General features: G+C 39.7%; 1 protein-coding gene across 1 annotated transcript in view; it reads right to left on the reverse strand.

The window, feature by feature from the left end:
• Window positions 1-14,055: 14,055 nt before the first annotated feature.
• The window catches only part of LOC125415729 (uncharacterized), a 28,966-nt gene continuing 28,716 nt past the window's right edge, over window positions 14,056-14,305 (reverse strand). Inside the window, exon 4 of the mRNA XM_048458216.3 lies at window positions 14,056-14,230. The gene's annotated coding sequence lies outside the window, so the exon portion shown is untranslated. The remainder of the gene's footprint in view (window positions 14,231-14,305) is intronic.

The raw sequence follows: 14,305 nt of genomic DNA on the forward strand, positions 1-14,305 counted from the left end.
GGCTCAGGACAAGACTTCAATTGGAGGCCTGCATGACATCTGCATAATGGTTTGAAATGTTTCAGGCAACTAATTACTTGTTAAATAAAACAATGTGTATCTGTTCCTGGTTGTTGGCTGTGGGCTGATTGTTTCCAAGTTCTTGACCTTTTATCCGAAAACTGGAAAAGAAAGGCTCACGGAGATTTGCAAACAAAGTAAGATATATATATATATATATATATATATATATATATTGAGCAAAGCAGTAGTGCGTATTGTTAGAGGAATACGCTATTAAGTCTGACAGCAGGTCACATGAGTGTGAGCACACACAGGCCCCAGGCTGTCTCTTTCTATGGATCTATGGGAAAGAGGTTGGGTCCTAGGAAATGTAGTTTAGGTGGTGCTCTATCTTGATCCATACATTAGGCTATATATTCCGTTCTCCTCTGTGCATGACACTGCCCAAAATACATTTGATTTCAATCATATTCACACCCAAATGCATGTACCCATCAGATGATAAATAAGATTCCTTCCAAGAAGTTACTAGAGAACACCATTTTGCTTTACTGAGCATGTACCCAAACCTAGTTCAAGCCAGACCTGCCCATTTTATCAATATGTCAGCAAAACTTGAATAGAACTGTCTACATTTGATTGTTAGCTGGGGCAGAGTAAATTACAATATTGTTCAGATATAGGAGTGTGTGTAACCCAATAAGAGTTAGGGATGGAGGGAGCTCTGAAGTTGATAGGAGAAGGGTGTGTTTTAGTTGCAGTTTTTATTGCTGTGAAAAGACACCATGGCCAAGAAAACGCTTATAAAGAGAACATTTAATTGGGGTGGCGCACTTACTGTTTCAGAGGTTCAGTCATTTTTATCATGGAGGGGAGCATGGTAGACATGGTGCTGGAGTGGTAGCTGAGAGTTCCTCATTTTCCAGGCAACAGGAAGTTGACTGCAATACTGGGTAGCATCCTGAGCATAGATAATCACAAAGCCCACCCCCACAGTGACACACTTCCTTCAATAAGGCCATAGCCACTCCAACAAAGCCACAGCTCCTAAGAGTGTCACTCCCTAGGAGATTACAGGGGGCAATTACATTCAAACTACCACAGGGCATATGTATAGTATGTGTAGAGGAAGGAAGCATGCCAGGTAAATTATTTCAAGAGAGTATGCATAACCCAAACCCAGATGGGAACACCAAACTGAGTCTGCCTCAACTGGCCCTTGAGAACGCCCAACTTACGTGGCAGGCTGCCATTCTTAACAGTGCACGACTCTACAGCCTATGCTATCACTTCGCTCCAGATAAAGTTATCTTGTTCTTTTAGCAAATCTTTTGTTTGTTTGGTTTGGTTTGGTTTTCCAGACAGGGTTGCTCTGAATCCTGTCCTGGAACTCACTCTGTAGACTAGTCTGGCCTTGAACTCACAGAGATCTGCCTGCCTCTGTCTTCCAAATGCTGCAATTAAAGGTTTGTGCCAACACTGTCCAACTGTGAGCTCTTATTTTTAACTCTTTGGATAAAAGACCAAGAACTTAAACATACAAAGCCCGGGCCCCATCCACTAGTAACACTTTTTATTCCATAATAAATCCGCCATATCGAGGGCCAAGAGGTTAAGTTTGAATTTAGAATTCTTTGACTGCTATGCATTTTATACTATCAATGTGGGAAAACCAACTACCATCCTTCTAGCCCCTTGACCCCAGGTAAGCCTGTAATCATTTGTCTCTATGTGCTTTCCATCCCTCACATTGACAGGACACGTCTATATGCATGTACATACCTTGGGCCATGGTTCTATGTGGATGCTCCCACAGTTAGTACTCAAACAAACAAAAATAATTACAGATAGAGAATATAAAGATTAGGGTATTGATATTGGGACAAATGTACTAATTTCATCTTTAAAAGTCATATGAGTCGCAAAAGCAATACAAACTCCTCAAGGTATGTCCCAAAGGCCCACTGGGGACTGAGTAAGCAAATTACTTAGTATATTTGTATACTTATTTTTCTTGTTGCTGTGATGAAATACTTGTAATAAACAACAGAAAGAAGGAAAGATTTGTTTCTGGCTCACAATTAGAGGGGAAATAATACATCAAAGAGAGGGAACTAGGAAGTCTATGGCTCCATGGTGAAAATAGTGTGCAGCTGGGACTCCTCATCTTTGAGGAACAAGAATCAGGGAAGAGAAAGAAAATAGAGTTGAGCTATAAGGCCTTAAATCCTGTGCCCAGTTACCTCCATATATAACTTTCTATTGTTTTTGCACTTCCAGTTAAACAATGGTAATAAGTAAAGACCTGTGCTGTATGTCTCTCTTGGTGAGAAGGTATACTATGTGATTATGCATCTTTGTCTTTCTTTTTATTTATTCCTTTTTGTTTGTTTGTTTTATTGATTTTATTGAGCTCTACATTTTTCTCTGCTCCCCTCCAAGCCTATCTCCTCCCCTTCAATCATCTCCCAAGGACCCCATGCTCCCAATTTACTCAGGAGATCTTGTCTTTTTCTACTTCCCATGTAGATTAGATCCATGTATGTATGTCTCTCTTATGGTCCTCTTTGTTGTCTAGATTCTCTGGGATTGTGAACTGTAGCCTGGCTTTTCTTTGCCACTTATGAGTGAGTCCACACCATATTCATCTTTCTAGGTCTGGGTTGCCACAAACAATATAATGTTTTCTGTATCCTTCCATTTGCATGCAAATTTCAAGATGGCATTTTTTTCTGCTGTGTAGTACTCCATTGTGTAAATGTACCACATTTTTCTTATTTATTCTTTGGTTGAGGGGCATCTAGGTTGTTTCCAGGTTCTGGTTATTATGAATAATGCTGCTATGAACGTAGCTGAGCACATGTCCTTGTGGTACAATTGAGCATTCTTTGGGTATTTACCCAAAAGTGGAATTGCTGGGTCTTGAGGAAGGTTGTTTCTTAATTTTCTGAGAAATTGCCACACTGACATCCAAATGGGCTGAACCAGTTTTTACTCCCACCAGCAATGTAGGAGTATTCCCTTTACCCAACAACCTCTCCAGCATAAGTTATCATCAGTGTTTTGGATCTTGATCATTCTTATAGGTGTAAGATGGAATCTCAGAGTTGTTTTGATTTGCATTTCTCTGATGACTAAGGATGATGAACATTTCCTTAAGTGTCTTTCAGCCATTTCAGATTCCTCTGTTGAAAGTTCTGTTTTGGTCTGTACCCCAGTTCCTATTGCATTATTTGGTAGTTTGATGTTTAGTTTATTGAGTTTTTTGTATATTTTGGAAATCAGTCCTCTGTACGATGTAGGGTTGGTGAAGATCTCTTTCCATTCTGCAGGCTGCTGTTTTGTCTTGTTGACTGTGTCCTTTGCTTTACAGAAGCTTCTCAGTTTCAGGAGGTCCTATTTATTAATTGTTGCTCGCAGTGTCTGTGCTACTGGTCTTTTATTTAGGAAGTGATCTCCTGTGCCAATGCACTCAAGTGTACTTCCCACTTTCTCTTCTTTGAGGTTCAATGTGGCTGATTTTATGTTGAGGCCTTTGATCCATTTATACTTGCGTTTTTTGCATGGTGATAGATATGAATCTGTTTTCATTCTTCTACATGGTAATATACAGTTCTGCCAGAAACATTTGTTGAATATTCTTTCTTTTTACCATTTTATATTTTTTGCTTGTCAAAAATCAGGTGTTCGTAGGTGTGTGGATTGATATCCGGGACTTTGATTCAGTTTCATTTGTCCTTCTGTCTGATTTTATGCCAATATCAGGCTGTTATCATTACTGTAGCTCCGTAGAAGAGTTTGAAGTCAGGGATTGTGATGTCTCCAAAAGTGCCTTTAATGTACAGGATTGTTTTGAGTATCCTGGGTTTTTTTTTTTTTTGCCTTTCCATATAAAATTCAGTATGGTTCTTTCCTTGTCTGTGAAGAATTTTGCTGGAATTTTGTTGGGCATTACATTGAATCTGTAGATTGCTTTTGGTAAGATTGCTATTTTTACTATGTTAATTCTACCTACCTAAGAACAAGTGAGATCTTTTCATTTGCTGGTGTTTTATTTGATTTCTTTCTTCAAAAACTTAAAGCTCTTGTCATATAGCTCTTTCACTTGTTTGGTTAGAGTTACTCTGAGATATTTTATGCTATTTGTGGCTATTGTGAAGAGTAATGTTTCTATGATTTCTTTCTCAGTCCATTTATAATCTGTATAAAAGAGGGCTACTGATTTTTTTGAGTTAATATTGTATTCTGCTACATTACTGAAGGTGTTTATGAGTTGTAGAAGTTTCTTGGTAGAATTTTTGGAGTTACTTATGTAAGCTATCATATCATTAACAAATAGTGAGAATTTGACTTCTTCATTTCCAATGTATCCCCTTGGTCTCCTTTTGTTGTCTTATTGCTCTAGCTAGAACCTCAAGTACTATATTCAGTAGATATGGAAAGAGTGGATAACCTTTTCTTGTTCCTGATTTTAATGGAATCGCTTTGAGTTTCTCTCCAGAAATTTTTTTTGTTTGTTTTTTTGAGACAGGGTTGAGACAGGGTTCTCTGTAGCTTTGGAGCCTGTCCTGGAACTAGCTCTTGTAGACTAGGCTTGTCTCAAACTCACAGAGATCTGCCTGCCTCTGCTTCCCAAGTGTTGGAATTAAAGGTGTGCACTGCTACCACCAGGCTGATTTATTTTTTGTATCTTTCACATCAACCATCTTCATCCCATTCATTTCACCGTCCTTTTGCATCCCCCCTCTGTCCTTGCGATTTTCCCAAAAAATAAAATAAAGATAAAGAAGAAAAAAGAGAGAGAGAACTCAATCTTACCCTGGAAACTGTAGTGTGACACAGTGAGTCACACAGTTTACGCTTTTATCCATCTGTCTTTACTTGTAAGTGTTCATTGAAAGAGTTTGTTTCAAGGCCTCTGGTTTCTGCTGGCCCTCACTGGAACTCCTCTTTGGTATCCTGTTGTTGCCCTGTGTCGAAGAGATCCTGCAACTTTGGGTCTGCAGGACTGGTCCCTTCACATGCTCTGACAGATCATAGATAGAGTGGGCTAATTCATATCTCTGGTTTGGAGCCTGGGTAGTTACAGAGTTGAGAAGTCTGCCATCTTCTCTGTCTTCACCACCATGGTGAGCTCTCCTGTATTTCCCTGGCTAATTCAGCCCTTGCAGCACACAGCAGGGGGCAGGGCCAATTCTCCTGGGTTCTCCCACACCTACACCTTCAGAGTCAGCTCTACTGTGTCTACCATGTTGCCCAGATAAGGCATAGGGGCCACTTTCCCTCCTCTGAGTCCTGCAGCTAATGAGATGCAGGGAGAGCTCTCCGGCTCTTATGCCTCAGGCATTGTGGGGAGCATCTCTTCCCTGCCCATGCCACCACATAACAGATGAGCAATGGGGACAGCTCTCCCATGCTCACAACTTTAGAGCTACATCACCCACATCTCTGCCAACAGGATTGGCTCTATTGTTCTGCCCAGGCGAGGTGCAGGACCTGTTCTCCTGAGTGTTGCAGCAGCTTGTGGGGGACAGGAGTAGTACTCCTGCTCTTATGGTATCAGGGTCAGCTCTCCTACCTGTCTCAGGCATCGATGGGTGGTGGGAGGGCATTTCTCCCCCAATTATTATACATTTTTAATCATCAACACTAGTAACAAAAAGGGGCATATTTTGGATGCATTTCATTAATTTAATTTTAATGTAATAATTGAATATGTACAAAGGTGAAAACAGTATTATGAGAGTACAACTAACATGTTTTTAAGGCCTTACACATTCAGAATTTCATAATGCTGGGGATGTCAGAATGGGTAGACTTGCAGATAAACAAATATAAAAATATAATGTGCACATAAACATGCATGGGAGAGGGTTCATAATGCCCCACCTCTAGCTGAGAAGCTGTTGGCAATTGATGGATGTTGGGGATGGGGGAGGAACTTTTCTTTGCGGGTGTTATAACTTGCCTATGGCCCAAATAATTCCAAGGATTTTAAATACACAGAAGGGAATAAATGGACCTACAGGACAATCAGTTGTTATTTTTTTTTATTTTCACTAGTGTTTATTAATTCCATAAATTAATTGGTGCCATTATGGAATATATCAGACATATGCATAATTATACTTTGATCTTTGTAAATTGTATACAATTTCTCCTCAGATTTTGCACCTTCATTTACCACCAAGCCCTACTTCTATTTTTATTTTCATGTACTGTTTCTTCATTATTTTTCATGTATGCATACATATAAATATATAAATACAACCTGATGAGTCCATTTAGTGTTGTCCATTTGTATATGTGTTTGGGGTTGACCCCTTGGGATTGGATAACCAATCATGGGGCTTGTCCCTGGAAAATACTAGTTTTTCCCAACTCAGCAAGAATTAGATTCCTGTAGCTCTTTGTCTAGGGCTGGGACCTAGTGACATTTCCTGCAGTCATGTCTCCAAGGTAACTGGTGTTTTCACTGTTCAGATCTTGTTTAAAATGAGATATTGTTGAGATTTAATGGGTGCAGCTTCCCTGGCTGTAGGAAACTCTTAAGGACTAAAATTCTCAGTGAGAGTGGGTATTGACCTGGGCCAGATCAAGAACCCCAGAGATTCAGACCATGGAGGAATGGCAAAGGCTATCCCCTTGGGGTAAAGCTCAGAGGGAAATGGTAAAGGCTTTCTTAGGGAACCAAGTGAGTGCAGAGAATGTCCACCATAGCTACTTCCCCGGGTATTAATGACCTGGATATTGCACCAATAGGGAGACTACTTTGCTGTGGGATGTTTGATCACACTGTGAAACTGGAGGCTATGTTAATAAAATTAACTTTGGATCAGGGGGCAGAGTCAGCAACCAATTGACAAGAATTAGCCTTAGAGAGTACAGAGCACCCAGGGAGGCTGATAGAGAGATGTAAGAAGTAGTAGGGAGGGATGTGTGGAGAGAGAAACACTTACTGGAAATCCAGTAAAAAAGGGAAAGTTAGCTGGTCACTTCTCCACTTCTTTGATCTGTCGGCTTTTTTTGTACCCCAGTATCTGACTCCCAAGTCTTTATTGGTAATAGAAGAATTTAGATACAACAACACTGTGATTAGCTAAAACTCCTACTGAGATTAGCTAAAACTGCCTTCTTGATCCAGCTTTGTACCATAAACACTGACTCCTTGTTCAGCTGTATGCAATAGCCCACCTCTCTATTCTACTACAAATAATAAACATTCTGAGGTTCCATGGTGTTGTGGTTTCTCCAGCAGAGATCTCAGACCACCCAATCCCTGCTGTTCTGTTGTGTTTATGTATGTTTTTTTCTTCAACCATCCTCTCCTTATTAGGTTAAAGTCCTTGGAGCCATGCTGGATGCAGCAACTGTTTTATATAGAAGACACAACCTCAAAGTGAACATCTTGGTTCTCTGGCTCTTATAATCTATATGAACCCTTGTCTGCAATGTTTCTTGATCATTAGGTGTATAGGTTGTGTTTGTAGGTTTATCAGCTGAGGCTGGTCACCTAGTGGTTTTCTGCATTTTTACCAGTTGAGGATCACTGTGGTGAGTTTTGTCTGCAAGCATCTTTGATGCGTGTTGAGATCTACACTTATCTGTGGGTAGAAGGATAAGTATTTATAATGCAGCTAAAAAATATACTGGTTTAGGAAAATGCCAGTTGGATGTTCTCTGGGTTCCATGGCCTCACCAGTCATGTACAGCTGGGTAGGTTTCCAGTACCTGGCACAAATCTCCTGTTATTAAGCAGCCCTAAAGTACAATTTAAAGAATGTTGATTACCCCTCCCCCCGCCGCCGCCAATATATAAGTACCACCACTACTGCACCTTTGGGGATTTCTTGCTTTACTGGTTATTGTGGTTCATAGGCTTCACTGCTGACTAGGAGTATGGATTGCTTTTCTCCCGCGGCAGCTTGCATAGTACCTTCTTGCACTACAGGAGATAATACGCAGAGCAGCGAGGATGCTTCCTAGTCAGTTGTAACTTGACACCTTCAAGCCCTGTTTCCAAAGTGTGTACTGTATTTGGCAACGGGAGCTTACCATCAAAATCTGAGAGGCACCCAAGAGCGATGGTAATAATAGATTATCATTTTCTGGGGTGTGGGGAGGGTGTTCTGGGGGATTTCTTGGGTTGCTCTGACGAACAACTTAAAAAAAAATGAGAAGTCTTTTTGTGTATTATTGTTAGTCTATGGCTTTGTGGGTGGAGCATTGTGATCCCAAGTGGCATAAATTCATTTAAACTGTGTAACTATATATGCATATACCTACAACACACACATATTGTGTACTCTTAGGTAAACATAAAATAATACTATTCTATATGCCTTTTTCAAACATCTTTAATGCTATATAGCTCTCCTCCAGTCCTCTCCCTCTGGGTAGTCCTCTCTCCCCCTTCCTAGTTAAAGAGCCTCCTTCTGCTTTACCTATTTCCCCTTTCACTGCACTTGTTTTCTGCTATTTCCATCTCTGGAGCTCCTTCTCTTCTCACGTTGGTTTCTTCTACATACCCATGGATGAGCAGGGTGTGTGGAAGGAAGAATCAGAAGGACCCACTAAGCTAGTCTATGGAAAAGGATGTGTAGGATCTGATTGAATGGAGAAACTGGAAGTGGTGTTACATGCCCATTTTAAATGAACGTGTTTCCCTTCTAGGAAGTCCATGGAAGAGCAGTTGCTGGGATGCCTGCTTTGACTTGTCCTGGTGGCTTTTGCCATAACACTGAAGGTCCATAAATGTGAAAGGACTGATAATATAGTCACCACACTTATCATATCCATGGCCTTTTCTGGTTTTGAAGCAAATGATTCTGGGCTATAAAGCAGAAAAGGAAGGCTGTATACTGGTTTTAAACAGTGGCTCTGCCAAGTCACCTTTTACATCAATTTCCCAGAACGACATGTAGCATTGGGTCCCACTTCCAGACAATAAGTGGGATCATTCTGAGATCACCAGCCCATCAGGCTTAGACATGGGTTAATGATCACAGAAGATGCATTTTGGGAAGGTTATCTGTATCCCAGCATTTCACGCATATGAAGTATTGATGGGTCCCAGACCATGACCAACACGACCAGCCCTCCTGACCCTTCTCTGGAAACATCTGCTATTCCGTTACTCTAGTGTTTCTTGATCCCCTCCGCATACAAGTACCGCCCCAGGGTTCTGTTATCTCAACTGGGAGCTCTTCTTCCACCATGTTCAATAATGTGGCTACTCCACAGACAGGAGGCCTTTGGCTTAGAAGGCATCCTGTGGGTCATTGTGTCCCCATGGCTCACTTCTGCGTGAGTCGTTTGTTCGGAATTATTTATCCAGGCAGTTACTGGAGCCAGCTGACTGTGCTGATCCCTGGGTCTCCCATGGTTCCAGCTTGGCTAAGCTGTAGAAATCAACTGGCTCAGACGTGCTCTGCCTAAAAGTTACATTTGAAAATGAGCTTCAAATACTACATTTGCAGTCCTTTAACACCGTCTTCTAATGAGCCTGCCATTGATCCTCTATTTCTCAAAGTCTCCTTTAAGCATTATTTTCGAGACAAATATTTGCATAGATGAAAACTGAAGCTAACCTAGGGGATATGATCTTGAAACATTCACGATCACCCACTTAAATCCAGGTATCATATGCTGTTTGTTTTGGGGTTGGCAGTGCTCCCCGTGCAACACTACATTCTTCCTGGGCACAAATGCAAACAGCTGTAATCTGGGATAGACTAAAAATGCTCTATTATTATAACTTGTTAATTTTGCCTTTGTACTGGCATATAAACCAGCATAATGAGATTTCTGGTGAGGAAGTAATGGCTTTGCACCTTCTTCCTATCATAAGCTCTCTTGCCTAGTTAATACTGTTCCCTAATTCATATCAGCCTGTTTAGGGGCAGGCAATAAGCAGTTATGCTGGTTGGTTGCTTGTCAGCAACCAAAAAGCATGCAAAACACATCTCTAGAAAAAAACAATCCATTTTCCAATGCATGTGTTTAGATTAATTTTAGAGTAGCGATGGCAATTTATACTGACTTTTCATGTTACCATTCTGCCTTTAAAAGGATGAGGTATATGTTTCTCTGAAGGAATGTGAAATGTTGCTTTCTAAGAAGAGTAAATTTTGAGGTGTTTAACAAGAAGACAAGAAGAGGAGAGATGACTCAGAGGTTAAGAGCACTGACTGTTCTTGCAGATGTGCTGAGTTCAATTCCCAGCATCCATCATATGTAATGTGTAATGGCTCACAACCATTTGTAATGAGATCTGGTGCCTTCTTCTGGCCTGCAGGCATACATGCAGGAGGAACACTGTATACATAGTAAATAAATAAATCTTTGCCAGGCAGTAGTGCCACAAACCTTTAATCCCAGCACTTGGGAGGCAGAAGCAGGCAGATCTCTATGAGTTCGAGGCCAACCTGTTCTACAAGAGCTAGTTCCATGGAAGGCTCCAAAGCTACAGAGGTACCCTGTCTCGATAAATCAAATAAATAAATAAATAAATAAATAAATAAATAAATAAATAAATAAATAAACTTAACCATTTTAAAAAAGAAGAGGAAAGTATTAATGCTAAAGAGAAAGTATGTAAGCAACCTTATGCAAATGTATAAACAGGGTCTTCTATCAACACTTCCCTGGCCTTTACCCTTGTAGTGTCTTCTACAAAAATTAATTAAGGCTTCATTTTCCTTAAATAGTTTGTATATATTAGCCCCATTTCCATTTTCCCTCTAACTTTTTGTCAGTTTTTTATTTATAAATATCTAAGTCTTACACAACATTATAGAAGATCCTTCAATATCTGTTAGAGATTATTTTCAGGACTTGGTGAAGATAGTAAACGCCATGATATTCAAGACATATAAAAAGACATAGCCAAACATGTAGCATTTGTATATAACCCTAGTAAGACATCAGTATCTCTTTATTACTTAGAATATATATTATGTAAATTATTTAAGAACTAAAGGAGAAATCTATATATAGCACAATTGTTTTTCAAACATTTTTGATCCGTACTTCAATTCATAGATGTGGAATACATAGATATGAAGTCAATTGTATTTGTACTATATACCTACCACACTATTTAATATATAAGAACAATGCAAGATTTCTATGTATCTTCTAATAAATTGAATTTCATTCTCTAAAATAAGGAATGTCAAATTCTAATACCTACTACCTATAAATGTTATTTTATTTGGATATGTTGTCTTTGAAGATCAAATTTACTAAGAAACACAAGATGGAGAGGCCCTGCAGTGAGCAGGGTCCAGGGTGATATTCCTGGGTCCTGATAACACTGAGGGTTCTGCAGATGCACAGGGTCTGGTCAGATACCTGAGACCATGTTGGTGTCTTTCTTAGGTTTTCTATTGCTATGGAGAGACACCATGACCTTGGCAACTTTTATAGGAAAACATTTAATTGGGGTGGTTCACTTACAGTTCAGAGGTTCAGTCCATTAACATCATGGTCAGACATGGTGGCATGCAGGCAGATTTTGTATTGAAGAAGTAGCTGAGAATCCTATATTTTGCAAGTAACAGGAAATGGTCTGAGACACTGAGAATAGCTTGAGCATAGAAGAGCTCAAAACCCACTCCCAAAGTGACTCACTTCCTCTAACAAGGCCATACCTTTTCCAACAAGGTCACAACTAATAATAGTGCCACTCCCTTTGGGGACCATTGTCTTTCAAACCACCATAGTAATCAAGGGCCATGCTGCCACCAGGGCCATCCTGATCTGGGTGCCCTGTTGTAGGAGGAAGACCCACTTGTTTGCCCCTGAAGGGGATGAACCTACAGGTCCAAAACAGCAAGATCTCCAAGAGGAGCCCCAGTGAGAATCCATTATCAGTGATAAAACAGAGGCCAGCAGCCTCAAACCAGACCAATGACTTATAGCAGTTTGATGAATGGACTAAAGGGAAAACCGTGTGAGTCAACGAACCACATTACAGCTTCCACAATGAGATTCTTCTCCGTCTTCTGTTTGTTTGTTTTTGGTTTGGTTTTTCTTTTTTATTTTATTTTTGAGGGAAGGCTGCGCGGGTGGAGGGTAGATATGAGGGCTCGAGGAGATAAGTGGGATTGGGAAGGCTGATGTGAACTTCACAAAGAATCAATAAAAATTTAAAAACAAAACAAAACAACAACAACAAAGAGACACACTATTGAATTATCCTAGATTTCTTTTGAGTCTTAAATCAAATTATTAGTGTTATCAGCTAAGAGAAAGGATATGGAGAAAGAAAGTATGCTGTACATGAGCTTTCCTTAGGAGATGTAAAGAACCATCTAATCACCCCACATACAGCACTAACTGACTGACAGAAAGATTCCATGAAAATACAGCTTGGTGAGGCAATAGGTTTATTGAGGTTATATATAGGAGCATGGGTAATTCATGCCAAGCTATCTGAGCAACTTACCTGCAGCTATATGACTGAAGAATCCCATTCACCTCATGAATGACACATAAAATGTCATACCTCTGAAGAATGAAGACCCCATGGGTCAAATACTTGGAGCTATACAACCAGCGTCCCACAACTTACCAGCGTTCCACCTCCTACATAATATTGAGGAAAGAGGAACTTTGGGAAAATATCTCAAGGATTTTGATTCCCCATAATCCCTGTAAACATACTCCATCCCTCCAATAGGGGAAGAGAATAAGCCTGATCTCAGGAGGTTTGGGAGGTAAATTATCATAGATGCTCTTATTCAATATAAGATAGCAATGGTCATATCCATTCTGGAGGAAACAGACAAGAGAAAATCACATGAAAAGTGATCAGAAGTTAGAGAAACAAGGATTCTTTCCTAAAGCTACTGAGAGAGTGTTCCTGAATTAGCAACTTGATTTCAGATTTGTGGCCTTCAGAACTGTCTGAGTATAAATGTCTCTTGTTTTAAGCTATTTGATTTTGTACTATTACTTCACCACAGATTTATAGAACCAAGAGTACCTTCTCCAAGTGAATTACCCATCCTCTCTCTTCTCAGATAGCCATTCTTCTAAATAAAGTACTTATTGTTGACCTACACTCCTCTGTTCATTAGTCATACAGGCATTAGTCATATGTACCCCTTCTCTTATACTTGTATGACTTTGCCATTCGTATATGGTTCTTTTATACATTATAAAATGTATATATGACATCATAAAATTAGTATATTCCTAGGATTAGCTTTCTTCTCCCTTACCTGATTCCTCTCCTTGCACAACATAATCGTTTAGCTTCCACATCTTTATGTTCCAACACTGAGGAATTCAAGTCTCTTTTTCATTCTTTATTTTCCTGTTCAATTTACTGAAAAGAGTCTCAAGTGAATTAACTAACATTCATAAAGCAGAAACCTGGTCTTCCATTGTTCTAATCTAGTGTTTGTAAAGCATTCATATGCATTAGAATCACCTAAAAGACTTATAAAAACTCAAGTTTTTTTGTTTAACTTGAACATTTCTGAGTCAGCTTGTCTGTAGTGGACTTGTGTAATTGCATTTCTAACAAGTACCTAGATGCTGCTGCTGCTGCTGTTACTGCTTCTTCTTCTTCTTCTTCTTCTTCTTCTTCTTCTTCTTCTTCTTCTTCTTCTTCTTCTTCTTCTTCTTCTTCTTCTTCCTCTTCCTCTTCCTCTTCCTCTTCCTCTTCCTCTTCCTCTTCTTCTTCTTCTTCTGCTTCTCCTCCTCCTCTTTCTCCTCCTCCTCCTCCTCCTCCTTTTCATTTCTCTTCTCCTGCTGCTGCTGCTGCTGCTGTTGTCACTGCCACCACTGCGTGGTGACACTATCTGGCTTCCAGGCAAGCCAGTACATTCATTAGTTTCCATGAATAGAAGCTAGACCTCTGCCTCTCTCTTGAAGTAAATCATTTACCACTAATGTTGAAGTAGCTGGGGACTACTAGTGAAAGAATCTAAAACGTTGTCGCAAATGATCCCCTTTAAAATCTGCTATACCAAGACAAAATCAATATTAATTGACTCAGTGTTATGCAAATAATCTTCTGCTTATGCTTGTTAAATCTTTTATTTTGAACTGAACATTGTTTGGTATAGAAAGACAATAGAGTAAGACAATACAGTAAGACAATCAGATAATGGTAAGGTTAAAATAAAAGGGTGATGAATTTTGAACCACAATCTGTGTTGATAAAATCTTCATGGGTTTCTTCCTTTCTGTATTTCATCTCTATGCCTTCAAGCTGTAGGAGGTAATAAGGGATAGTTAGTACTTGTAGAACATTAATATGTACCAGCTACTTTGCAAAATGAAGAAA

Source organism: Myodes glareolus, chromosome X, assembly GCF_982192425.1.
Source record: "Myodes glareolus chromosome X, mMyoGla1.1, whole genome shotgun sequence".
Lineage (NCBI taxonomy): Eukaryota > Metazoa > Chordata > Mammalia > Rodentia > Cricetidae > Myodes > Myodes glareolus.